We start from the raw sequence: 25,074 nt of genomic DNA on the forward strand, positions 1-25,074 counted from the left end.
GGGGATGAGGTGATGTCATCCAAGACTACACGACGACTCAGATCAAGTTACAACGGGTGGCGACTTATCATTCGTCGAAGGATAGAAATGGTAAGAGTCGCCCCAAATTGATGGGAGTTTATTGACATGAATGAATTCAGGACAATCTGGGGCCTAATGTTGGGAATATTACCCATGGGTAACCCGCCCTAAGTGGGTCGGGTCACCAAAGGGGCGACTTACCATTTACCGCGCGTCTCATGGCCCAAAAGCTGGATGGCGGTTCAAGAGGTCGTGCGAATGATGGATTACCAAGAAAGTTCCTGACCGTGGAGGACACGGCGACTTAGAGATAAGGAAAGCCACGAAGAGTAGCATGGCAGGACTTTGTAAACCCTAGGGCCTCGACCTGTATATAAAGACGCTGACGCTGCCTAGAAGGCTCTGGATGATCAATCTCAGCCCAGCTGGGAAGTGGCGGCGAAGAAGATGGCCGTGGGCCAATCTCAGCCCAGCCGGGCTAAGAAGCCCAAGGAGAAGCGCTCGAAGGCTAGACATGACCCCTCCAAGCGAACTCGCGTGAAGGAGCCAGCTAGCGAGGCGGCTCCGAGGCGCACCAGAGAATCTAGGCGGCCAAGATTCCCGAGCCGGCCATCTCCACATCTGCGGACCTCGAGGTGATCCCCGACACGCCAGAGGCCGAGGTAGGCGATGCACCGGAGCTGAACCTGGAGGCGCCGGAGGTGACCTTGGATGCGCCGGAGGCGGCCGATCCACCCCCAGCTACAGAGACGGCGCCGACTGGAGCGTCTACGGAGCCGGCCACCAACCAGCCACCTGGAGCCGGCGCCATCATCGTGACCAACCGCGGCCCAGCTGCTCCACGAGCCAGCTCCAGCACGGGGAGTCAGCTCATGAAAACTTAGTGCGTGGCCAATGCCGAGCGTCTGACGATGACCCCAGGTGCCAAGCTCAGCGGTGTCCCAAAACTGGTGGCCATGTTTACCAGTAGCCGGGACAAGTGAAGCAAGCGGCCAGGGTGGCCCACAGCAATCTGGAGCACCTAGAGGAAGGCGTCAGGGTGAGTGCTTCATCCTTTTCGTCTTCATCACCTTGGTTTTGGTTTTTTCTGCTCTTGAATTAGTGGGGGCGCGCCAGCGCACCCACTAGGTGTAGCCCCTGAGAATCAGACCGCCCAAGCATTGGTCGGGCCGAATCTCTTCGTGCTATGCCTTGTCTTTGCTTTTTTAGTGGGGGCGCGCTAGCGCACCCACTGGGTGTAGCCCCCGAGAATCGGGCCGGCTATGAATTAGTCGGGCCGAATCTTACTTCCTTTGCTTTCTTTTTCTTTGCTCGTAGGAGCTTCATGACGCCCAAGTGCACGCGTACAACGCGCTGTGGGCCCACACCCAGGTGACTGATGGCTAGGTTGTTGATCTTCAGGGCCGGGTGGGCGTTGCCGTCTCAGAGCGAGACGCCTTGCACGAGGCGGACCAGCGGCTCCAGGAGCAACTAACTCTTCTCCAGAAGGAGAAGAAGGATCGCGAGGCGGCCCTTCAAGCCGAACTGGGGCAGCTGCGCACCACCCTTGAGGAGAAGGACACCTCCTATGCTGCCGGCACGGAGCGTCTTAAGACGGCTCATCTCAAGGAGATGAAGCTTAAGGACGCCGCCCTAAAGGAGGAGGAGGAGGCCCTGATCCAGAAGCAAGCGCAGCTGGCCAAGATGATGGAGACGGCTGTGTCCCTCCAGGAAGAGCTCTCCCGTGCAGCCCAAGCGAGAACGATGTGGGAGTGCGAGGCCTTGGAGGAGGCCCAAGAGACCGACGCCCATTTCGACCGTAAGCCCTTATTTCATTTTGTCTTGAATTTTTATTCTTTGTTGCCCTCCCCTTTAATCCTTCTTCGCACCCCTTACCCTGCCCCAGGAATCTTCCCTGAGTCATGGGAAGCGGCTGAAACGGCTGTTGAGACCAGCCGCGAGGAGCGTCGCACTGCTGGTCAGGAGGTGGATGCCAATGCCGGTTGGACTGTGGAGGAGATTGGGGTGGGCATCAGAGCCCGCCTGCTTGTCCTGGTCGAATCCATGGAGCGGCTCTAGAGTGTCGGCACGTCGATGATAAAGGCTCTATGGCCCGAAACCATGGAGCCGGCATCGGTGAGCCGGCTATCCCGCTGGCTTGCAGCTGGTGGCGATCGCCTTGACGCCTGGCGCGCCTCAGCCGCGCGTGATGGTGCCTACATGGCGCTGCGCTTGGCCAAGTCCTCATATCGGAACCTGGACTTGGGCAAGCTCGTTGCTCAGCGTGATGGCTCGGAGGGGGGCTGCAGGCCGTGGAGGACCAGCTGCGTATGAGGGCCAGCGCCATCGCCTCATATGCCGCCTGAGGACTTGCACCGTCTTCATCCATATGATGCTGATGGCAGCTCTAATGAGGCGGCCCATGAGGAGGAAGACGCCGACTCTAGCATCAAGGCTTATGCCGACTCCACCAGGGACAGAGCCGAAAGCTCTCGTGGTGGAGACAACACCACCGCCTCGGGAGCAGCCGGCGATGGTGAAGCCACCACTTCAGGAGCTGCAGCCGGGGCAACAGACGAGGCCGCCGCCCCTTAGCTGGTCCTGTTTTTGTTTTTGTTGTCTGCAATGTATTGTGAGTCCAACAATTCCACCCAGTGGGGGGTGTTTATCGTAATGAACTTCGGTCGTGGGCCAAATGCTTTTGAATGCATATATTTTGCATTAAATTCGTAACACCATGTGTACTGCCTTGTATTTTCATCTTTTGATTCCTTCTTGACTTCTTTTTCTCCAACCCCTTTACTCCCTCTAGCATCTACCCCGCCAGCCCAACAGCCGGGAGCCGTTCTGTGACTCGGTCGAGGCTTCTGCCTTTGAGAATATTGGACTTAGATTTTTCGAAGCCATCAAGACTTAAAGACTCAAACACAAGCTAGCAGAGGCCGGCTAGAATAATAAGATCGCAAAAAGGATCAAACCAACCCGAGCCGACAACCCTTTTTGTAGTTGAACTTTTCATGCAGCCAGCCTTACCTGGCGCCGCCTCATTAGCCGGACAGCCGGGAGCCGGCCTGTAGCTGTTAAGAGAGGGCCAGGGTTCGACTCGGCGTACACTATATGTTCTTCTACAACTAAGGAAATCGTTCGGGCCAGCTAGCGATCCCCCGAGCCCGTTAGAGCCGAACCAAGGGACTCATAGAATGGGTGAAGACTCTGGTTATGAATCCAAAAGAGGCATGCTCCAAGCCTCGGCTTGAAACACCCATTGCATTCATTGGAAACCCCGAAGAGGGAGAAAGATACATATGTTCATGCTCTTTCCATTTTTCTTACTTGCCTTCTAGCAATAGAACGGGCGAACCAAGGCCGCGTTCCATGGACGCTCCATCTCCTGGCCGGAGTCATATCTCTTGCGCTTCCTTGGCTTCTGGGCATCGATCAGGTAGTATGCATTGTTATGCAATGCCCGGCTGATGGTGAAGGGCCCCTCTCATGGGGACGAGAGCTTGTGCTGACCGGCTGTTCGCTGGATTCTTCTGAGCACCAAGTACCCCTCTCTAAAAGAGAGAGGCTTGATCTTCTTTCTATGGTTGTATCTCAGCTTCTATTGATAAATGGCCATCCGGCTCAAGGCTAGATCCCGTTCCTCCTTGAGAAGATCGACGCCATCTTCTCTTGCCTTCTTCGCTTCTGTCTCTGTGTATAAGGTGACCCGAGGCGAGTCGAACTCGACATCCATGGGGATGATAGCCTCGGACCCATACACCAGAAAGAATGGGGTGAAGCCGGTTGACCGGTTCGGCGTGGTGCGGAGGCTCCACAACACTGCCGGCAGCTCTTCGATCCAACAGCCGGCTGACCTGACGAGTAGCGCCACCAGTCTTGGCTTGATGCCAGCCAGGATCAGGCCGTTAGCCCTCTCCACCTCGTTGTTGGATTGTGGGTGTGCCACCGACGCCAAGTCAAGCCAGATGCCTTCCTTGGAGCAGTAGAGTGCCAAAGCACCCTTGGCGAAGTTGGTGCCGTTGTCGGTGATGATGCTGTGGGGGACGCCGTAGCAGACTGCAATGTCCTTGAGGAACGTGATGGCCGTGGGGCCGTGAAGCTTCTTGATGGTCCTAGCCTCGATCCACTTAGTGAATTTATCAATAGCCACCAAGAGATGTGTCATGCCGCTGCGAGCGGTCTTGAATGGCCCCACCATGTCCAACCCCCAGATGGCGAATGACCATGACAAGGGGATGGTTTTGAGGGCTGAAGGTGGCATGTGGCTCTACGCTCCAAAGTGTTGGCAAACCTCGCATTTGTTGACCATGTCCACAGCCTCCTCGAGGGCCGTGGGCCAGTAGATTCCATGGCGGAACGCCTTGGCCACCAGGGTTCTAGAGGCGGCATGATGCCCACACTCCCCCTGGTGAATGTCTCTGAGGATCTCATGCCCCATTTCTGATTCGACGTTGCGCTGGAACATGCCAGTCATGCTACGCCGAACCAGCTCGCGATTGATGATGGCGTAGGCTGCTGATCTGCGCTGAATCTGCCTTGCCTCCGCCTCATCTTGAGGAAGCTCGCCGCGAAGAAGGAAGGCCAAGATGGGTTGAGCCCACGACGGAGCCGACACAAGGGCTGGCTCCATCTCGACCTGAGTGTTAGGGGCTTCTGCAACCCCCGCACTTGATGAAGCAGTCGCAAGCTCGAGACTCTCTGTCTCTGATGTCGTCGTGGCAGCAGGCTCGCCGTCTACCTCCATGACGTCCACCCACTGGGTATCGAGACGACATGATTCGGGGATTGGCAAAGCCAGATTTGTTGTTGTAGCCGATGGAGTAGTCGTAGCCGGCGAAGTAGTTGTAGCCCACACAACAATTAGAGTCGGCAGAGCCAGTGTAGCCGGCACAAGTGGCGTAGCCGATGGCGCTTGTACTAAGGGATCAACCAGCACAAAAATTCATGCCGACTCCGGAGACGGCTTGATGGATGGCTTGTGCAGCTATTCGAGGAAGACGTCGGCTGGAATTGCTTGTCTTGTAGAGCCGATCTTGGCCAATGTATCAGTCGCCTCGTTGTCCGCCCTGGGAACATGGTGAAACTCACAAACCTCGAAAGGGCCGTTGACTGGGATCGAGGAGTAGGGATCGCCGGCTGCTCGATATCCTAAGCCACGAGCCGGTCGATCTTCCTTTTCTCCTCAGCAATCACCATGGCGTCGGCCAGGCGGTTGTTGTCCTGTGCACACTCAAGCGACTTCTTGTAGTCGCCAACAATGGTGATGATGCCCTTTGGACCCGGCATCTTCATCTTGAGGTAGGCGTAGTGGGGGATGGCCATGAATTTGGCCAGAGCCGACCTGCCCAGCAGCGCGTGATACGGGCTGCTGAGATCCACCACCTCGAACCATATGGACTCACAGCAGAAGTGAGCCTTGTCACCGAAAAGGACGTCCAGCTGGATTTTGCCGATCGGCGAGCAGGACTGTCCCGGCATGATGCCGTGGAAGACAGTGCTGGTCGGCTCGAGGTCCTTGTAACGACTAAGATGCGGCCCTTTCCTTATTTGGGGGCGAGGCCTCAAAAGGGGAAAGGGGCACATATATGCGTTTCACAAACGGGATAATCATCACAATACATAAATTAAAGAGTAACAAGTAGGGCATACACTTGCCATCTGTTAAGAATATATCATATAGCTTACAGACACACATTATTCAGAGTAGTAGCAAGTCCAGCTACGGACTAAACAGAAAACAGAACTAAGACATCCTGCATGCTGGCCCACGATCATGACCACGGCCTCAGTCTTCCGGATAGTTCACATACAGACGACCAGAGTCCTCATCAAACTCCCACTTCAGCTGGTTGTCATCAGGATCTCCTGCGTCAGGCGTACCTGTACCTAATGGGGGTTTGTAGGAATCTGTGAGCCATAGGGACTCAACAATCTAATGACCTTGGTATCAAATCTAGCCAAATTATTAGGTGAGGAAGGTTTAGTGTATGGGTTTGCAGCAACCTAAGCATATATGGTCGCTAACTTATGATGAACAAAGTAATTATATGGTGGTCTATGCAAGCGATGAAGACTAGATTGATCACTAAGTGATCCTGAACACCTACCTATGTCAAACATAACCTCAACGTGTTCTCGATCGAAGAGCGATTTCTGAAGGAGACAGTCACGGTTACGCACACAGTTGGCAGTTTTATTAGAGTTACTTCAAGTTGTCTAGAACCGGATGTTAACAAAATATCCATATTTGCCACATAACCGCAGGCACGGCTTTCCGAAAGATTAAACCCTACAGGGGTGCTCCAACTAGTCCATTACAAAGTGCCACGGGCCGCAAAGTCATCCTCTATCACATGCTTTGATTGCCCAATAAGCCTCATGCTCTAGCTCAAGAGGTAAATGACATACTTTACCATAAACCATTTTGTACAGAGACATGCCCATGGGATTTTTATAAGCAGTTCTATAAGCCCACAGTGCATCATCAAGCTTCTTAGACCAATTCTTTCTAGACCTATTAACAGTCTTTTGCAGAATTAGTTTAATTTCTCTATTACTTAGCTCTACTTGACCACTGGACTGAGGATGATAGGGAGATGCAATTCTATGGTTGACATCATACTTAGCAAGCATTTTACGAAAAGCACCATGAATAAAATGTGAACCACCATCAATCATTAGATATCTAGGGACTCCAAATCTAGGGAAAATAACTTCTTTAAGCATCCTAATATAGGTGTTATGATCAGCACTACTAGTTGGGATAGCTTCTACCCACTTAGTAACATAATCAACAACAACTAGGATATGAGTATACCCGTTGGACTTTGGAAAAGGTCCCATATAATCAAAACCCCAAACATCAAATGGTTCAATGACAAGTGAATAACTCATAGGCATTTCCTGATGTTTACTGATATTACCTATTCTTTGACATTCATCACAAGACAAGACAAACTTACGGGCATCCTTGAAGAGGGTAGGCCAATAGAAACCTCAACTTTGAGGAGACCCAAAGTTTCACCGGGATTCCTATATGCAAGATATATCGCTAAGGTAAGATAAATCTAGCATGACCTCCCGACGTGTCGACAAACCAGATAGGAGTCGCGTATCTCGTTCTCAAGACACGACGGATGGGAAATCCTACAGGAAACCATACCTCAAGTTTCCTTGTGGTGGCCCCACAGTCTGCCCAATTTGGACCAACACTCATGAGGAGCACTGGCCCAGGGTGTTGATTAAATCCTCGGGGTAGCTATTCCCTATGCAAATTACTATTAGGTGATTAGCAGATTAAAACCAATGTTGGGTCTTGCCGGACAAGCCTTAACACTATACGATTTATCAAGGGGGTCCCCATAACAACCCCGAACATGTTAGGAGGGATCAGTTATGGAAGCAAACACCGATAACCGAAACTGAGGCGGCAATAACGAAACAAATCACCCGGCAAAAGGCTAGGCCTTCCGTCATTTACCAAGTATATAGGTGCATTAATTAACTAACAGTTTAAAGATAATGATATCAAAATACTCATGTTATCACATGAGACACCTGGCACCTGCAACTAGCAAAGCTACTCATTAGAGGTTGAGAAACCCTCTTAGCCAAACAACATTTTCTAGGATAGGGAGGTGTTTGGGGTTCATGGCAAAGACAGGTGGCATTATATCAAGTGGTAGGCAACGAGCATGTATCGAAGGAAACGTGATTCTAAGCATAACAGATCTAGATACAGTATCAAGGTCACGGTCATCTTGCCTGTGATGTCTTCAGCTTGGAACTGCTCTTGATCTTCCTGCACGTACTCTCCAAAATCCACGTACTGGATCTCCGATCCCGATGCTACCCAAGATAAGATAACAGACAATGAACACCAACACAACATAATGCAACAAGCAATATGATGCATGTGTGAAGAAGGAAGCATGCATCACTATTCTAGTCACTTTCATATGCATTAGTTGAGTTAATTGAATTCTTGACAGAACCTCATATTAAGTTATCTTGACATGCATGAATATGGCATCAACATGTGCATCACGAGAAAACTATGCAAAAAACATATAAAGAACGTAGAGAACGGAGTCATGGATCAACCGGAAACTACAAAACAAGATATGGAGACCTACGGTTCAAATCAGCCACAAACACACTCCAATGGCACTCCCTTGGTGTTAACAGGTTGCCACATGATCAAGCAACAAAATATAAGTGGGGTGGTGCATGGGAACACACCACACCATCAACAATGCCCACACAAGCTTCAAATCAACACAAACATACAACCTGTTTTCAACAGTAACATAGCAGTTTGTCTACAATATTTAAAGTAGCTATAGCCATCTAAAAGAGCCAAACAAGATATGAGGCAGAAGCCATCCAAAAGCTCTACAACCCTGAACAAGAAGCTAATGCAAAGGAATCACCCATGAGCAGATCTATAGGCACTAACTTAGACAAAATACCACAGATTCTGGGACTTTGTGAAAATCATAGTTTTTCACCAGCTGCTTATGCTCTGAAGCATTTTGTCAGCCTCCAAAATGATATCTACAAGAAGTGAAAAAGCATGAAATTTAACAGGGAGCTAGACAAACATAAAAGCTCACAAACTTTAGTTTGTTTCATGGGCTGATTCCCAACATAGGAGCTAATTCATCCAAGACAACAGGGGAAGAAAATAACATCAGATTCTTAGACTTAGTGAAAATCACAAGGTTTCACAAATCTGTCAGATTCAGCCAAGTGTCAACTTTGACATGGCACAATAGGTGCATACAAATTCCTAAGAACAAAACAAAGTCCCATGTTGTAGAGGGGTTCACCCACTACCACTACATCAAGGATTCATCCTCAAAGGTTCAAGGAACCACCTAATACAAAGCACTAAACATGGCATCATGACAGAAAATAAAAGTTTTATGAAGTTGCTCTAAAGTGAGATGTGATTGCACCAATGGATTCCTGGGATGATTCTACCCCCAAAATCATATATAATACATGGGTACTTGCATGTAACATCAAGGCACAAAGCTAGCTCGAAAATGACACATAGAATCCTATTACTACAACGACTATCATCACAAGTAAAACTAACACATATTGCATCATCTACACATGCACTTCCTAGGACAAGAACAACATATCTAACTAGGCATGGCATGGAAACACTATATGGTCACACACACATATAGATATGGGGTTATCCACACACACACACATGTGCAACTCATATACACACCACCTACCCCTACACATGCACACACACACAAGCACTCTCACACAACACCACACCATAGTGGCAAGCATGAGGGGTTAGGCCCTCATGCACAAGTGCATATGCACCCATGCACACACACTGACATACATGAGCACACACTTACACATGCATATGCAATCATTTGCACACACACACACACACATACACATGCATATGCACTCATGTGCACACACATACACTCACATACATTCCTAGGCCTCAAAGAGATAAAACAATAGCAACACATACACTGGTTTTAAAAAGAAACAACTCCAAACAGTGAAAAAAAGAAATGCAACCAAAAAAAAGGGGAGGTGGTTGTGGTTCAAACCCACAACCTCCCTGGTGCAACAACACACCCATACCACTGCACTACTCGTTCTAATCTTAACAGAGAGGGGGGAGATGCTCTTTTGAGCAGCCCCCTCTACTCCTACTCCACACACCCACAACGGCTGGAATAGGGGAGGTACTCCGATGACGCTCCGGCGATCTAAACTGAACGGCGGCTACAACGCGGGACGCGGGAGGAATGGGGAATCCGTTCCCGTGGCTAACCCACGTGGAGGGACCCAATGACGGCGGCTCGACGCGGCTGCGCAACCGGCCGTCCGGGACAACGACGGCGGCGCAATTCCGGCGACAAGGCAAGCTGATGGCACGGGGAAAGGAAGGAGAGGTTGGGGCGCTCACCTAGGGGTGCTTGTAGGCGTTCCCGCTGCCGAGAAGAGGAAGAAGAGGCGAGGTGACGACGATGACCTGCTTTACTCCGCCCGAGATGACGACGGCGAGGAGGGGTCGTCAGAGGAGGGGATCCACCCTCCTAGCACCGGGAATGGATAGAGGGACGATCCAGCATCCTCCCTGCGTGCTTGGCCTTGACGGGGAAGCACCGGCGACGAGGGGAGGGACGATGGCGACGGTGGGGCTCCCCTGAACTCTGAACCTAAACCTGTATCTCTCTCTCTGAATCCTACCTGAAGAGGGGAAGAAGGAGGGAGGAGAAGGTGTTGGCGGCGGAGGAGAAGGAAGGGGAGGAACCCTAGGAGGAGGGGCACGCACGCCGAGGCTTTATAGCCCTCGGCTTCCGTGTATTCACGGCGTTAACGGTGCTGCACTCTCTCTGTCGCTCCACTGACATAAAGAAGGGAAAAGCGACGGTGTTAGGAGGAAGAAAGGAAAGGGGAGCGGGCTGTGCGAGGGGGGGGACAGGAGGCGAGGCCGAGGGAAGAGGAGAGTGGGCCCACTTCTCTATCTAGCGCCCGACAGGAAAAAAACAAAAAGGGGGGTTTCCCTCTTTTTAAAATAAACAGCTCACAAACCAAAATACCCATAGCCACACACGGGTTTGAAAAATAAAATAAAAATACATAGGGCATAAGGGAATTATGCCCTGTTTAACAAAAATATAAATCAGATTTTTAGAACAATTAATTTATAATCAAAACCAGGAATTTAATATGCTATTTTATTAAAAACTCCAATTAATTTAAAGCTTAAAACCCACAAGACAATACCCCCTCAACCACAAGTTGGTATACTGCAAATATAACATTTTTAAAACAGATTCACTCAAGGTTTGACACACAAGTTTAGAAATATCAAAAAGGGGCTTTGCCTTGTTGAAACGTATAGTTGAGAAGCATTGTTTCAAACCAATGGTTTGAAAACACCACAACATCACAATGACTACAAGCAAGCTATCAAATAAGATGGAACAACTAGCATAACCAGAGAGAAGGCAAAAAAATGAAATGGATGATGGCATGATGCAAAGATGATGACATGATAGGACGACATGAAATGATGACTTTATAACATTCAAAACATGGTTCCACAAAAGGAAAGGATCCCAATATGTCAAGGATTACATCTGGGGCATTAAAGTCCTTCTCCTTGAGCCCAAGATTGAGCAGGGTGTCGAGGTAGAGGATGTTGATGCTGCTGCCACCGTCGACCAACACTCGGGAGAACCGGCAGGTGAGCCTCTGAGAGGCGAGAGTGGGGTCGAGGACAAGCACGTATGATCCAGGGTTTGGCATCACCGCAGGATGGTCAACTCGACTCCATGTGATGGGCTTTTCAGACCAATGCATGTATTGGGGAACCGGGAGGACCGTGGTGTTCACCTCACGCCGACGTTGGCGCTGGCTGTGATTATCGTCACCCTCGCTGGTGAAGACAAAGAATGCTCCATCTTGATGGGGGTAGTCATCGTGGAGACGGTCGTCGTTGTGAGGCGGCGGTGGTGGAGCCGAAGCTGGACCGAGAGCCGGAGCATGAGGCACTGCAGCTGCACCTGGGGGAGCCGGCACGCCCTCCCCTTGCGACAGTCGTCGAGCAAAGCTGCATTGTCGAAGGGTATGGGTAGAGGGCTTCGCCCGAGAGTGCATCTTGCAGGGCACGTCAAGCATTTGCTCGAAGCTGAGCTTCGGCTGCGAGTCGTTCTTGCCGGTCCGCCTACGTTGAGAGCCGGCTTGAGTATCCGGCACCTCTCCCACCATGTTGGCTACCAACTTGTTGTTGGAGCGTGAATCAAGTTGAGCCGACTTGCGCTTGTTGTTGTTCTGGCTGCCTCGATTGTCGCCAGCCGGCTTGGGACTAGTCGGCGTGGGGACAGCTTTGTCCGAGAAGGTCACCTTGACCCGCATCGCGGAGTCGGCCGTGGCGTACTTGTCCGCCTTGGCCATGAGCACCGCCAGAGAGGTGGGCTCGGAGCACATGAGCTTGTGCTTGAGGAGAGTGTCGTCTCGGCAGCCGTCGATGAAGTATTGGATGGCATGTACCTCATGCACTCCCTCGCAGGAGTTGCGAAGCTCCGTCCAACACGTGATGTAGTCGCAAAGGGGTTCGTCGGGACTCTGGACGCACATGGCCAGCTCACGAGGCCGGCCGTGGCGCTTGTAGGTGCCAGTGAAGTTGCGGACGAATGCCTCCTCGAAGTCAACCCATGAGTTGACGCTGCCAACTAGAAGGCTGTTAAGCCATATCCGAGTCGAGCCGGCAAGCATGAGTGGCACGTAGCGGACGGCTACGCGCTTGTTTCCCCTGGCGATGCCAACGGCAGTGGTGTAGTCGATCAACCAGTCTTCTGGCTTGGCTATGTCGTTGTACTTGGGGGTGTCCCGAGGAAGAGTGAAGCCTCAGGGAAACGGCTCCCCTCAGATCGAGGGGTCGAAGCATGCCGGACCGATGGGATCATCTTCCTCCAGAAGAGCTGACTGGGCCAGCGTGTTGAGACGCTTACGGGCTTCGTTGTCGCCATGTGGGACGCGAGCGCCGATCCGAGCCGTAATCGGAAGGGTGCCTTGCGCGCCGGTGGCATGGGTCCTCCCCGGACGAGGAACCTCATACACCGAATCACTCTCATCATCTCCGCGACGCCGGCTCGAAGTAGGCTTGCTCTGGCGCTGAGAATACCTGTCGTGGCTGCCCTCGCCCTTCCGGACGGAAGTGCGATGCGAGGAAGATCCCTCGGCTTGATGATGACCGTTGGGGTTACAGCGCGCTCCGGGATTGGGTCCCGGAGACTCCAACTGAGCCTGATTGGGGTCAAGCCGTGTCTGCTGCTCGTTGGCGGCGTCAAGGTGATCCTTGACCCGCTTCTCCTGAAGGACGCGCTCCTCGCCCTCCAAATCTGGCATTTCTGCCATGGCCGCCTGGGCCGCCCGTAAGTTGGCCGCAGGAGTCTCGTAGATGGGTTGCTTGCCGCCTAGGATCTCGGCAATGACATGGCCGCGGCCGCGGACCGCGCCAAGCTGGCTCGGGCCCTCGGAAACCGTAGTGAGGCCATAAGCGGAGTTATACTCGCGCTGCGTGGCCTCCATCGAGACTTTAGCCTCGGTGATGGCAATGCCCTACTCCAAGATCTGCCTGCGAGCCTCCTCCAGCGAAGCCCGCGCGTCGGTGGGGTTTGTGGAGGTGGTGATAGGTGTCTTCAAACTGGTAAGAGCGGCCTGAAGCATGTCGGCGGAGACAGCAGCAGGCTCACCAGCGTCTGCTGACGCCTTGCCATGAGTCATGCTGGTGCCGACACCGATAACCATCACCTCCACGACGTTGGGGACGATGGCGACATGATACGGTGCAAGGAACCCCGCAGACGACAGAGGACCATCGAAGACGAGTACGTTGCTGGGGTACACGTCAAATATAGGCGTCTTGGTGAGAGAGAGCCTACTGAAGCTGGCGCATAATGCCGCGACGTCGAAGTCCTCGCCAGGGTAGCAAGGGCCATCGCTGAGACGCAAGTCGCTAAAGAGAACGCTTAAGTTGTCCATAGCAGCGATGACGACACTGTGGAGCGACTCATCGTCGGACTCCCCATCGGAGTCCGCATGACGGACTGGGACGTCGATCATCAACGGTGAAGCCTCATCAAAAGCAGGCTCCACTGGCATGCTGATCGGTCCGGACGTGATGCATCCGGCGATGTAAGCGCAGGGCCTCGCCCAGCGCGTGAAGCCAGCCGATGCCGCGGACGGCCCCATGGTGGGCGCCAAATGTCGGTGTTTACTCACAACATAAGCCATGGGTAGGCTAAAGATGGTGGGAACCGAAGTGGCACCGGAGGGCACTGGGAACGAGGATGGTACAAGCATCGAACACATGATGTACCCAGGTTCAGGGCTCTCTGTAGAGATAACACCCCTAATCCCGCCGGAGTGTATGATGTATGAATGGGACTACAAAGTGCTCCTGGAGCTGTATTGCGGAGGAGAACGAAGGAGTTGCTGGCTCGCGTCTGCCTCTCCTATGTGGTGTGTGTGTGTTGAGTTGACCGACCCTCTGCATGGAGGGGGCCGGGGGGTTTTATAGACGAACCCACCGACCTACAATATGGATAAAAGTACAAGAGTGGGACCCGGCTGGCCAGGGGGGCACGGGGGTCTTGTCTTGTCGCTGGAGGGGCCCGCCGGCTGCAAGATCCCGTCTGGCTATGGGACCCGCCGGCTAGCCAATAAGGCTCTCGCGTAAGGTTGATGCAGGACACCGTATGGTATGTCCGGCATCGTCCAGCGAGAATCGTCATGGGCAGAGAGTACGGTCGTCTCTACTGTTCCCACGCCGATTGCAGTGATGGAGTGGGAGTTTGACGGGCCGACACTGTGCAGGGTGATGGATCGGAGCCGGAGGAGGTCAGCGGCATGGCCGCCGACGCTATACCTTCCGTGCACCCCGATCCAGTACCTTTGCTGACGCGTAGCCACCTTTAACCGTAGGGTCTCGTCATGACCTATGGCCTGATGTGACTTGAGCTCCCTAGTCGGTTAGTCGCTTGACTAGCCGTCCTGGGCACGGCCACCTCGCCCCCAGCCGGCTGGCCTGGCCTAGACGGCCAGGGGGAGGTAGTCGTCTTGCCTCTAGCCGACAGGTGCTTCCTCGCCGGCGAGAGAGTTGGCCGTCTCGCCCCCAGCCGGCCAGGGGGACTTCGACTTTGTAGAATGGTTCTTGATGTTCCTTCTTGGTTGAAGGCAAAGGATTAGGCTGGATGAGCCTACCCCAGGGTAATACCCCCGACAATTGTTTTAAAAAATACAAAAATAACTTATGGATCAAGCTGACTAATGACAAAAAATATAAACCACTTCCATGAATTGGACAAGGTATTGATCAAAAGTTTATTTTTGGTTTGGACCAACACAAACTACCTTATTCCCCAAAATGAAAAAGAAACGTGTTTACAATTACATGATACATCCTTGCACAAGCTCCAATATAGAATGAGAGAGCACCTTATTTATTATCTCACATCCTATTGGACAAACTAGATATAACCAATTGGAGTAGTTGTACGTTAAGGTGTTGGTTGGTGACATGGCATATTTTACCAACAAGCTAACCAACAAACTGTTGGAGATGCCCTAAAATACAACCTCACTCTCTTTCTTCATTAATTAATATGTCACGTCAGCAAAATACTTATGAAACCATGTCAAAAAATTAACATTAGCACGTACCTAGAAAAAGATATCAACATCACCCCAACACTGATGATATTGAATATCAAACAGCCATGCTTCGCCTTCCACCATGATACATACTCAATTTAAATAAACTACCTTAAGGGAGTACAACCTTGCTCTCTTTCCTCATTTATTGCATGATACATCATCAAAAATCTTATGTGTCCAAATCTACCAACAACTATCTTACAACCACTGAAGATGGCCTTAGCTAACATACAACCCTTGCACGTGGTCATAGGCAAAAAATGGTTATAGCATAATCATATGCATGCATTACCCCAAATCATTAAATGTAGATACAACTTATAAGAAACAATGCATTGACATGGTTTTATTTTAAATTATTAATGTTCCTATGATAACATGATAAGAGACGATGCATTAGCACATGCCTTAGACACCTTATCTTTCACTGTAGATGGAGATACTCGTATCTATATCCCAAAATTAAAAGCAGGGCACATCTTTATTTGGAACGCATCAATCCAGGCATCTAATTCTTGCGTATCAAAATAATTGTTGTTGAAAAAACTAGGTATGAAGGGAGTAGTAGCTATAGCTGCTGCTAGTGAATGTATGATGATGGAATTGCATGATGTATTGGTCAGGTGAAATCACACGTATATATGATGTACAAGTACAAGGTGGGCCACGACCTCAATTATACAAAATTAGGAGGTGAGCCAAATACACAATATGCACATAACACATATACTCAACACCCCCCCCCCCCGGCAGTCAAAGCGTTGCCATTGCTGACGCAAAGACTGGAGTGGAACTCCTCGAAGGTCGCCGTGGGCAACCCTTTGGTCATGATATATGCAAATTGTTGGGACATGGGAACATGTAGAACACGAACGTGGCCGAGGGCGACCTGATCCAAAACAAAATGAATATCAAGCTCAATGTGCTTGGTGTGCGATGATGGACTGGGTTGGCGGAGAGGTAGACCGCCGAGACGTTATCGCAGTAGACCACTGTCACCTTGGTGACCGAGCACGAGATCTCGAGAAGGACCTGACGAAGCCAGGAGCACTCGATGATGACGTTCTCCATGGTGCGATACTCAGCCTCTGCGCTGGACCGGGAGACCATAGGCTGTCGCTTGGACGACCATGAGATAAGTGATGGACCAAGGTAAACACAATATCCCGAAGTGGATCGCCGTGTGTTAGGGAAGCCGACCCAGTCAGCGTCGGTGTAGGCGGTGATATTTGCGGAGGCGGAGGCGAACAACATGATGCCTGATGACCCACAAGTGTAGGGGATCTATCGTAGTCCTTTCTATATGTAAGAGTGTCGAACCCAACGAGGAGCAGAAGGAACTGACAAGTGGTTTTCAGCAAGGTATTCTCTGCAAGCATTGAAATTATCGGTAACAGATAGTTGTATGATAAGATAATTCGTAGCGAGTAGCAAGTAAAAATAGTAACAAAGGTGCAGTAAGATGGCCCAATCCCTTTTGTAGTAAGGGATAAACCTGGACAAACTCTTACATGAGGTGAAGCGCTCCCGAGGACACATAGGAATATCTGTCAAGCTAGTTTTCATCATGTTTATATGATTTGCGTTCGCTACTTTGATAGTTTGATATGTGGGTGGACCGGTGCTTGGGTGCTGCTCTTACTTGGACAAACATACCACTTATAATTAACCGCTCTCGCAAGCATACGCAACTACGAAAGAAGAATTAAGACAAAGTCTAAACATAACATTAAACTAGTGGATCCAAATCAGCCCCTTACGAAGCAACGCATAAACTAGGGTTTAAGCTTCTGTCACTCTAGCAACCCATCATCTACTTATTACTTCCCAATGCGTTCCTCTAGGCCCAAATAATGGTGAAGTGTTATGTAGTCAATGTTCACATAACACCACTAGAGGAAACACAACATACAACGCATCAAAATATCGAACGAATACCAAATTCACATGACTACTTATAGCAAGACTTATCCCATGTCCTCAGGAACAAAAGTGACTACTCATAAAGCATAATTATGTTCATGACAAGAGAGGTATTGAATAGCATTAAGGATCTGAACATATGATCTTCCACCGAGTAATCCAACTAGCATCAACTACAAAGAGTAATTAACACTACTAGCAACCTTACAAGTACCAATCGGAGTCGCGAGACAGAGATTGGTTACAAGAGATGAACTAGGGTTTGGAGATGAGATGGTGCTGATGAAGATGTTGATGGAGATGAGTCCCCTCCGATGAGAGGAGTGTTGGTGATGACGATGGCGACGATTTCCCCCTTCGGGAGGGAAGTTTCCCCGGCAGGACGGCCCTGCTGGAGTTCTAGATTGGTTCTGCTCAAGTTCCGCCTCGTGGCAGCGGCGTCTCCTCCTGAAAGCCTCCCCTTGATTTTTTTGTTGGAATTATGCCCTAGAGGCAATAATAAATATAGTTATTATTATAATTCCTGTATCATGATAATCGTTTATTATCCATGCTATAATTGTATTGAATGAAGACTCATTTACATGTGTGGATACATAGACAAAACACTGTCCCTAGCAAGCCTCTAGTTGGCTAGCCAGTTGATCAAAGATAGTCAGTGTCTTCTGATTATGAACAAGGTGTTGTTGCTTGATAACTGGATCACGTCATTAGGAGAATCACGTGATGGACTAGACCCAAACTAATAGACGTAGCATGTTGATCGTGTCATTTTGTTGCTACTGTTTTCTGCGTGTCAAGTATTTGTTCCTATGACCATGAGATCATATAACTCACTAACACCGGAGGAATACTTTGTGTGTATCAAATGTCGCAACGTAACTGGGTGACTATAAATATGCTCCACAGGTATCTCCGAAGGTGTTCGTTGAGTTAGTATGGATCAAGACTGGGATTTGTCACTCCGTGTGACGGAGAGGTATCTCGGGGCCCACTCGGTAATACAACATCACACACAAGCCTTGCAAGCAATGTGACTTAGTATAAGTTGCGGGATCTTGTATTACGGAACGAGTAAAGAGACTTGCCGGTAAACGAGATTGAAATAGGTATGCGGATACTGACGATCGAATCTCGGGCAAGTAACATACCGAAGGACAAAGGGAATGACATACAGGATTATATGAATCCTTGGCACTAAGGTTCAAACGATAAGATCTTCATAGAATATGTAGGATCCAATATGGGCATCCAGGTCCCGTTATTGGATATTGACGTAGGAGTGTCTCGGGTCATGTCTACATAGTTCTCGAACCCGCAGGGTCTGCACACTTAAGGTTCGGCGTTGTTTTATGCGTATTTGAGTTATATGGTTAGTTACCGAATGTTGTTCGGAGTCCCGAATGAGATCACGGACGTCACGAGGGTTTCCGGAATGGTCCGGAAACGAAGATTGATATATAGGATGACCTCATTTGATTACCGGAAGGTTTTTGGAGTTATCGGGAATGTACCGGGAATGACGAATGGGTTCCGGGAGTTCACCGGGGGGGCAACCCACCCTGGGGAAGCCCATAGGCCTTGAGGGTGGCGCACCAGCCCTTAGTGGGCTGGTGGGACAGCCCAAAAGGGCCCTATGCGCATTGGAAGAAAAATCAAAGAGAAAAGAAAAAAAAAGGAGGAGGTGGGAAAGGAAAGAAGGACTCCACCCACCAAACCAAGTAGGACTCGGTTTGGGGGGATTCCTTCCCCCCTTTGGCTCGGCCGACCCCCTTGGGGCTCCTTGAGCCCCAAGGCAAGGTCCCCCCTCGCCCACCTATATATACGGTGGTTTTAGGGCTGATTTGAGACAACTTTTCCACGGCAGCCCGACCACATACCTCCACGGTTTTTCCTCTAGATCGCGTTTCTGCGGAGCTCGGGCGGAGCCCTACTGAGACAAGGTCATCACCAATCTCCGGAGTGCCGTCACGCTGCCGGAGAAATCTTCTACCTCTCCGTCTCTCTTGCTGGATCAAGAGGGCCGAGATCATCGTCAAGCTGTACGTGTGTTGAACGCGGAGGTGCCGTCCGTTCAGTACTAGATCGTGGGGCTGATCGCGGGATTGTTCGCGGGGCGGATCGAAGGACGTGAGGACGTTCCACTACATCAACCGCGTTCACTAACGCTTCTGATGTACGGTCTACAAGGGTACGTAGATCACTCATCCCCTCTCGTAGATGGACATCACCATGATAGGTCTTCGTGCGCGTAGGAAAATTTTTGTTTCCCATGCGACGTTCCCCAACATTTTTGTGGGACGAAACCCTCCTTATAGCAAAAGATGGGAGCCGGAGGGGCAACAGGGGCCCACAAGCCACCCAGGCGCGGCCAGGGGGTAGGCCGTGCCTGGCAGGTTTGTGGCCTCCTGGTGGCTCCCCTCCGGTACTTCTTCCGCCTAGTATTTTTTATAAAATCCAAAATAATTCCTCGTTGATTTTCATGGATTTTGGAGTTGCGCAGAATAGGTATCTCAAACTTGCTCCTTTTTCAGACCAGAATTCCAGCTGCCGGCATTCTCCCTCTTCATGTAAACCTTATAAAATAAGAGAAAAAAGGCATAAGTATTGTACCGTAAAGTGTAATAACAGCCCATAAAGCGATAAATATCAACATAAAGGCATGATGCAAAATGGACGTATCACCTCCCTTGGACCAGGTGGCTGGCCTGGAGTATTCTCAACGACAATGATGGTGGTGCGGCAAGGCGGCGACGTTGGGGGAAGGTGTGTCGGGACCGGTAAATGGGCGATGGCGTCGACGCGGTGGAGGCGAGCGAGGGTTTGGTTTTGATATGAGTGGGAGAGGATGACCAATGTGCCATCGACTAGTGGGGAAGGGGGAGTAGGCGAGCGCCGTGCGTCCGTCTCGTGTCCGCGCTGACGTAAATCATGCTAAAAAATGGGCCCAAAATGGATCGGCGCGCGAACGAAAAGTGGACGAGCGACCGTTTGGGTTGGCACTCGGATGACTTTTTTGTCAGTCGCGACCCAAATGGACAGGCGAGGACGAAAAAGGTTGACGCGTTGGAGTTGCTCTTAGTCATGTACGCCCGCCACCCCTCATGTTCATCTCATATATGGGGGATATATTTTATACTCTTTCCATATCACCGTGTTTGCCTCAGATCAAACACCAGACGATGAGACAGCGACCCCTTCGTCATAAAAAAGAAGAAGGAAAAACACCAGACGGTGAGGAAGGGAGCGTCAAGGTGTCATGTCATGGACATCGAGTGCACCTCGGGGGAAACCAGGGAGAGGCCTGAGGCTATCGGGGATGGCCATTGCTCTCCCCCGACGTGACAACCAACCTGCACTACGACATTGAAGGTTGCTCGTCAAATAGTTTGCGGCTACACGTCGCGTATCTGTCGACAGAGTTTTCTTCTTCTTATTGAGGAACGATCTCCCGGCAGCGGCTAAATTTTATGTTTTGATCTATTTATAGAAGTTGATACAAATCTGATTCTAGTTTGTAAAAAATTTAGGATCTAACCCTTTTCTACCGTTGGATTCAAGGCGGTAGAGTATAACAGTCTACCGTCGATAACCCTGATGATAGGGCTTCACACCCTATCATTTTTTTTGTAAGTATCGAATATAGTGTGTGTTCGCACCTATCGTCCGACACTTTGATCATAGGATTGTACATGCTACTGTCAGCTTATTTGATGGTAGAGATGTGTTACACTGACATGGATAAATTTTGTACCGTCACAGACCTCCGCGATAGACTGTTACACTCTACCGTCATGAACCTTGACAGTGAAAAAAAGAGTCAGATCCTAACATTTTTATAATAAAAAAATCAAAACATGAAATTTTGCCCGAGGAGCAGAGAGAAGTGCTGATGCCACCGCAACGCATCCTAGGTTCCGAGGCCGTGAAGCAACAAGGCAGACGCACCGCGAACTCACCAGCCATCGGATGCCGATCGGACGGCAGGACCCCAGGCGTCGACCGGGCCGGGATTCCCTTCACGCGTGGCGTTCCCGCAACGCCGACCGTGTTGAGAGGCGAGCCTCACCCCAGGATGACCACCGAGCCACGCATCACAAGCCCAAAACTCCAACTATAAATGCAATTTTAATTTTGCAAAATCACCACACACACACATAATGAACAACCGTATGCAGCAGCAGCAGCACCCAAAGTCTTGTACTCCCAGCCAAAATGCATAGTCGTATGCTAGTAGTATTTGTTTAACTGATTTTTGAAACTGAATTTGTGCACATCCTAGTACTCAATTCTGGGTCAGGGAATCCCTATGTGAGTCTCAACGAAACGCCTCCTGCAGCGAACCGCTCTCTCTACAGAAAAGGCGATCGTCAGGCGATCCAACTGCCCCAGTGACACCGGCCGCCACCGGTCCCTGCCTCCTCTGTTGCCCACTCCGGCGACGTGAGGAGGTGGGGACCACGGCACTGCGACGCCGACTTGTAGTTAGGGTTGGCTTAGTGTTTCCTTGGGACGCCGTTAGGGTGATGGGAGCGGTGTCCGGGCGAATAAATCTGCCTCAACTCTATTCCCACACTGGCGGCGACCTTCATGGCGGCGTCTTGGAGTTGATGGAAACGTGTGCTGCTCGGTCCTTCAGATCAGCAACTTGGTCTTCTCGCCGTTCTTCAGATCTGGCGAGATCAGTTTCTCGGTCTGTCGCTGGCGTTCGTGGTTATTCGCGACGGCGCTGGCGGCCGGGGCGAGGTGGTTCTTCTGGAGCGAGGATGTTGGTCCGAAGGTGGTGGATCTACCGTTCCTCTCCAACGTTGATGGGAGGCGCCAAATCTTGGTCCAAGACAGCACGGGGACATCCCCCGATCGACGTGCCACAACGACATGTGCCTTGCTGCGTGCAGCGGGCCTGTTCATCGACTCACAAAGCCTCGTTGGCGATGGTGCTTTCTCGGACCTTGGGATGGTGGAGGCTCGGCGTCCCTTCCGGCGTTCACCTCGGCGGCGTTGGAGTTGGGCGGCGGCCGTTCGCTACAGTGGTTGCAGGAAACCCTAGGGATCGTTTTGTATTTCTCGATCTTTTAGGTTTTTATCTGCAAATTCAGGATAATCATTTTATCTCGGTTTGTCTTTTAGTTTCCACGTGTGTTGCTTATTGTAACTTCATTTTCGATTAATGAAACATGTGGTTGCTCAAAAAAAATCTGGGTCAGGGAACTATACGCTGATGAGGAGAGGCGCCCAAGCGACACACAGATGACAACAACACCGCTGTGCTGAAAGTGGTATTCAGCTACACGGATGCAGCGACCGATGGCGGAGGACATCGCGACAGCAGCGGAGCATGCAGTGGTGCTGTCAGAGGCGGCGTGCGGCGGCGACCCCGTGGCCGTGGCGCTTAAGGCTGAGCTGTGGGAGATGCATGGGCCGATCGTCGTTGAGGCGCGCGCGAGGTGCCAGACTGATCGAGCATCCTTCTACCCCGCCGTCGTGCTCGTCCTAGGGAGTAGCCGACCATGGCGATAGAGACGGCTGGTTCCTTGTGTGGTTTCCTTAGGGCTTGTTTGGTTAGTCCCTCCCACAAGGGGATTGAAGTGGATGGAAGGGGATTAAGGTAAATTTTGACTTGTAAGAGATTTAATCCCTTTTAATCCCCTTCAAACCCCTTTAAATTTCGAGAAACCAAACAAGGCCTTATGCGGCTGCCATGATGGATCGAAGCAGTGGCGACCCTCGGGCAGCTGCAGCTCTAATGCTCGCGGCGAGGCGGATGTCCGGATTCGGGCGGCGGGGATGGCCGGCGGTGAAAGACGCTGGAGCTTGCCAGGGCGGCAGAGCAGCGCCGGAGCTTGTCGGAATCGGTCGGGGGCGATCGGCGGCGGAAAGGGGATCGGGCAATTGAGAACTTTCATGCTCGCGGTTGGCTTTCGCGCGCGGCCGTTTTTGCGGGTGCTCGTGTTGTATATTTGTACTATAAAAAAGGCCCATGCGATGCACCGGGTGTATAAAAAATAATAATATATGCTTAGACAGCTGAAAAAAACTACCACTAAAACAACATTGCAATCAGTCAAACAGTCATATAAAAACAATTTTTTCAAATAATTTTGGTTTAAAATATATTTTCAGTTTCTAAATCCCATATAATTATCAGAAAACAAACTAATAAGTAAACATGGATATGCTCTTCCTTGATTTTCCACATGGCAAGTTGAAACACTTTTTGTTGTCAAAATCGAAGTATAGTATCAAAAGAATCGGGATAAGATTTCCGATCAAAGTTGACGAATGATTTTGGCTTAAATAGTCAACAAAACAATGCTATTAGATCTGACTGCTGCATGTCTAAGGCTCAAGTCCAAGAATAGCCATGTACCCATTGTGAAGAATAACCATGCAAATCATGAACAAATTCGTTCAAAAAGATTTCGTGCAATCCACCTTGTGCATTTCTCCTCCTCAAGTGCAGGCCGCCCTGCCACCAGCCGCTGCGGCCAGCCCACCACCTCCCCCGTCGACGATGAATGGCTCTCCCTTCTCGCCACCACCACCGTCGCGTCCATCCTGCCAGGTAAGGCCGAGTTGCTCCCCTGCGCTGCATCGGCGTCGTGGTCAACCGGCTATACTCCGGATCTAGCATCACATAGAACAAATCTCAAGAAGGTACCATATGAAAAAGACCTATGGATTAGATGCAATCATCCATGAAAGTTTGCAAGTTTTATCAGTTTTCATTGATTGCAACATGAAGCACTTTTTAACAGATATTTGAGCATGTATATGATTTCTAATATGCTTGCAAATAGCACCAACGTGTAGAGCACGAAGAGTAGATATTTCCACATATAAAATTCATCACAAACGGATATATGTGCATCAAGTTATGGCCTCCACAAAATGCATATATGTTGATGAGTTCCTCGGGACTTAGAGCAAAAAAACAACCTGAGAGAAACGGGACAACTCGGAGCGGGATATCGTGGGGGCGTTTGGATCAGGGGTTCGGGTCATCCCGGGATGACGTTAAAGAGATCCGGTGATGGAGGACCTCGAGGCCAGGGGCAGCGGCGACGGCAGTGGCGGTGCAAGGCGAGGCCAGAGAAGGCCGGGGCGAGGTGGGTCTAAGTTGGGGTCAACAGATCCGGGCGGCTCCATCTCGGATCTGGCCAGAGACGGGGCAAGGTGGCCGACGGCGGAGCTTTGAGCTCGGGCTCCCATGGCGGCAGCCTCGCTGCAGGGAAGAGGGAGACCGAGTGAGGGAGAGAGGAGAAGGAAAGAGAGGGACAATAGTGCGAGAGGAAAGGTTATAATTCATGCCGGTCTGACCTTGTTCAATTTTGTCACTCTCACACCATATCTTGACCTTGTTCAACTTTTTCATATGGTCCATAAGTAGCAAAAATCCGCGACCCTTGTCGGGAATGCATCCCGCAATGGTCTCCAACATACATTCTTTTGGCAGTCTCTTTGTCTTACTGGGTCTTGAAGATTAAATTTTCCAATTAGATGACTCAAACAGGGTAGTTCAATAGCTTCCACTGGTAGGACATTCACCCTTGTCTTGCTTGCGTCAAGTGTCTCCAGCAACTTCAGTTGTGCAATTTCCTTGGGAATCACAGTGATATTGGGCCCAAGGGTTAGATATCTTAGATTCCATAACTTGCATATCTCTTTGAGATGACAATCTTTTACATCAATGCACCCTTCTAGGTCCAACACTCGTGTAAGTTTGTACTTGCTAAAACTGGAAATAGCATCACACACTACTGAAATTCAGAAATTTGCCGTCTGCCATGGCGGACGGCAAAGGGGGGAACCACTGACGGCAAAGGCTTTGCCGTCGGTCAGCAGACGGCAAAGTAGATGGCAAAAAATCCGGTGAAGAGGCTCTTTGCCATCTGGTTTTTTAAAGCGGGCGGCAAAGAATCTTTG

Source organism: Hordeum vulgare, chromosome 6H (assembly GCF_904849725.1).
Source record: "Hordeum vulgare subsp. vulgare chromosome 6H, MorexV3_pseudomolecules_assembly, whole genome shotgun sequence".
Taxonomy (NCBI): Eukaryota; Viridiplantae; Streptophyta; class Magnoliopsida; order Poales; family Poaceae; genus Hordeum; species Hordeum vulgare.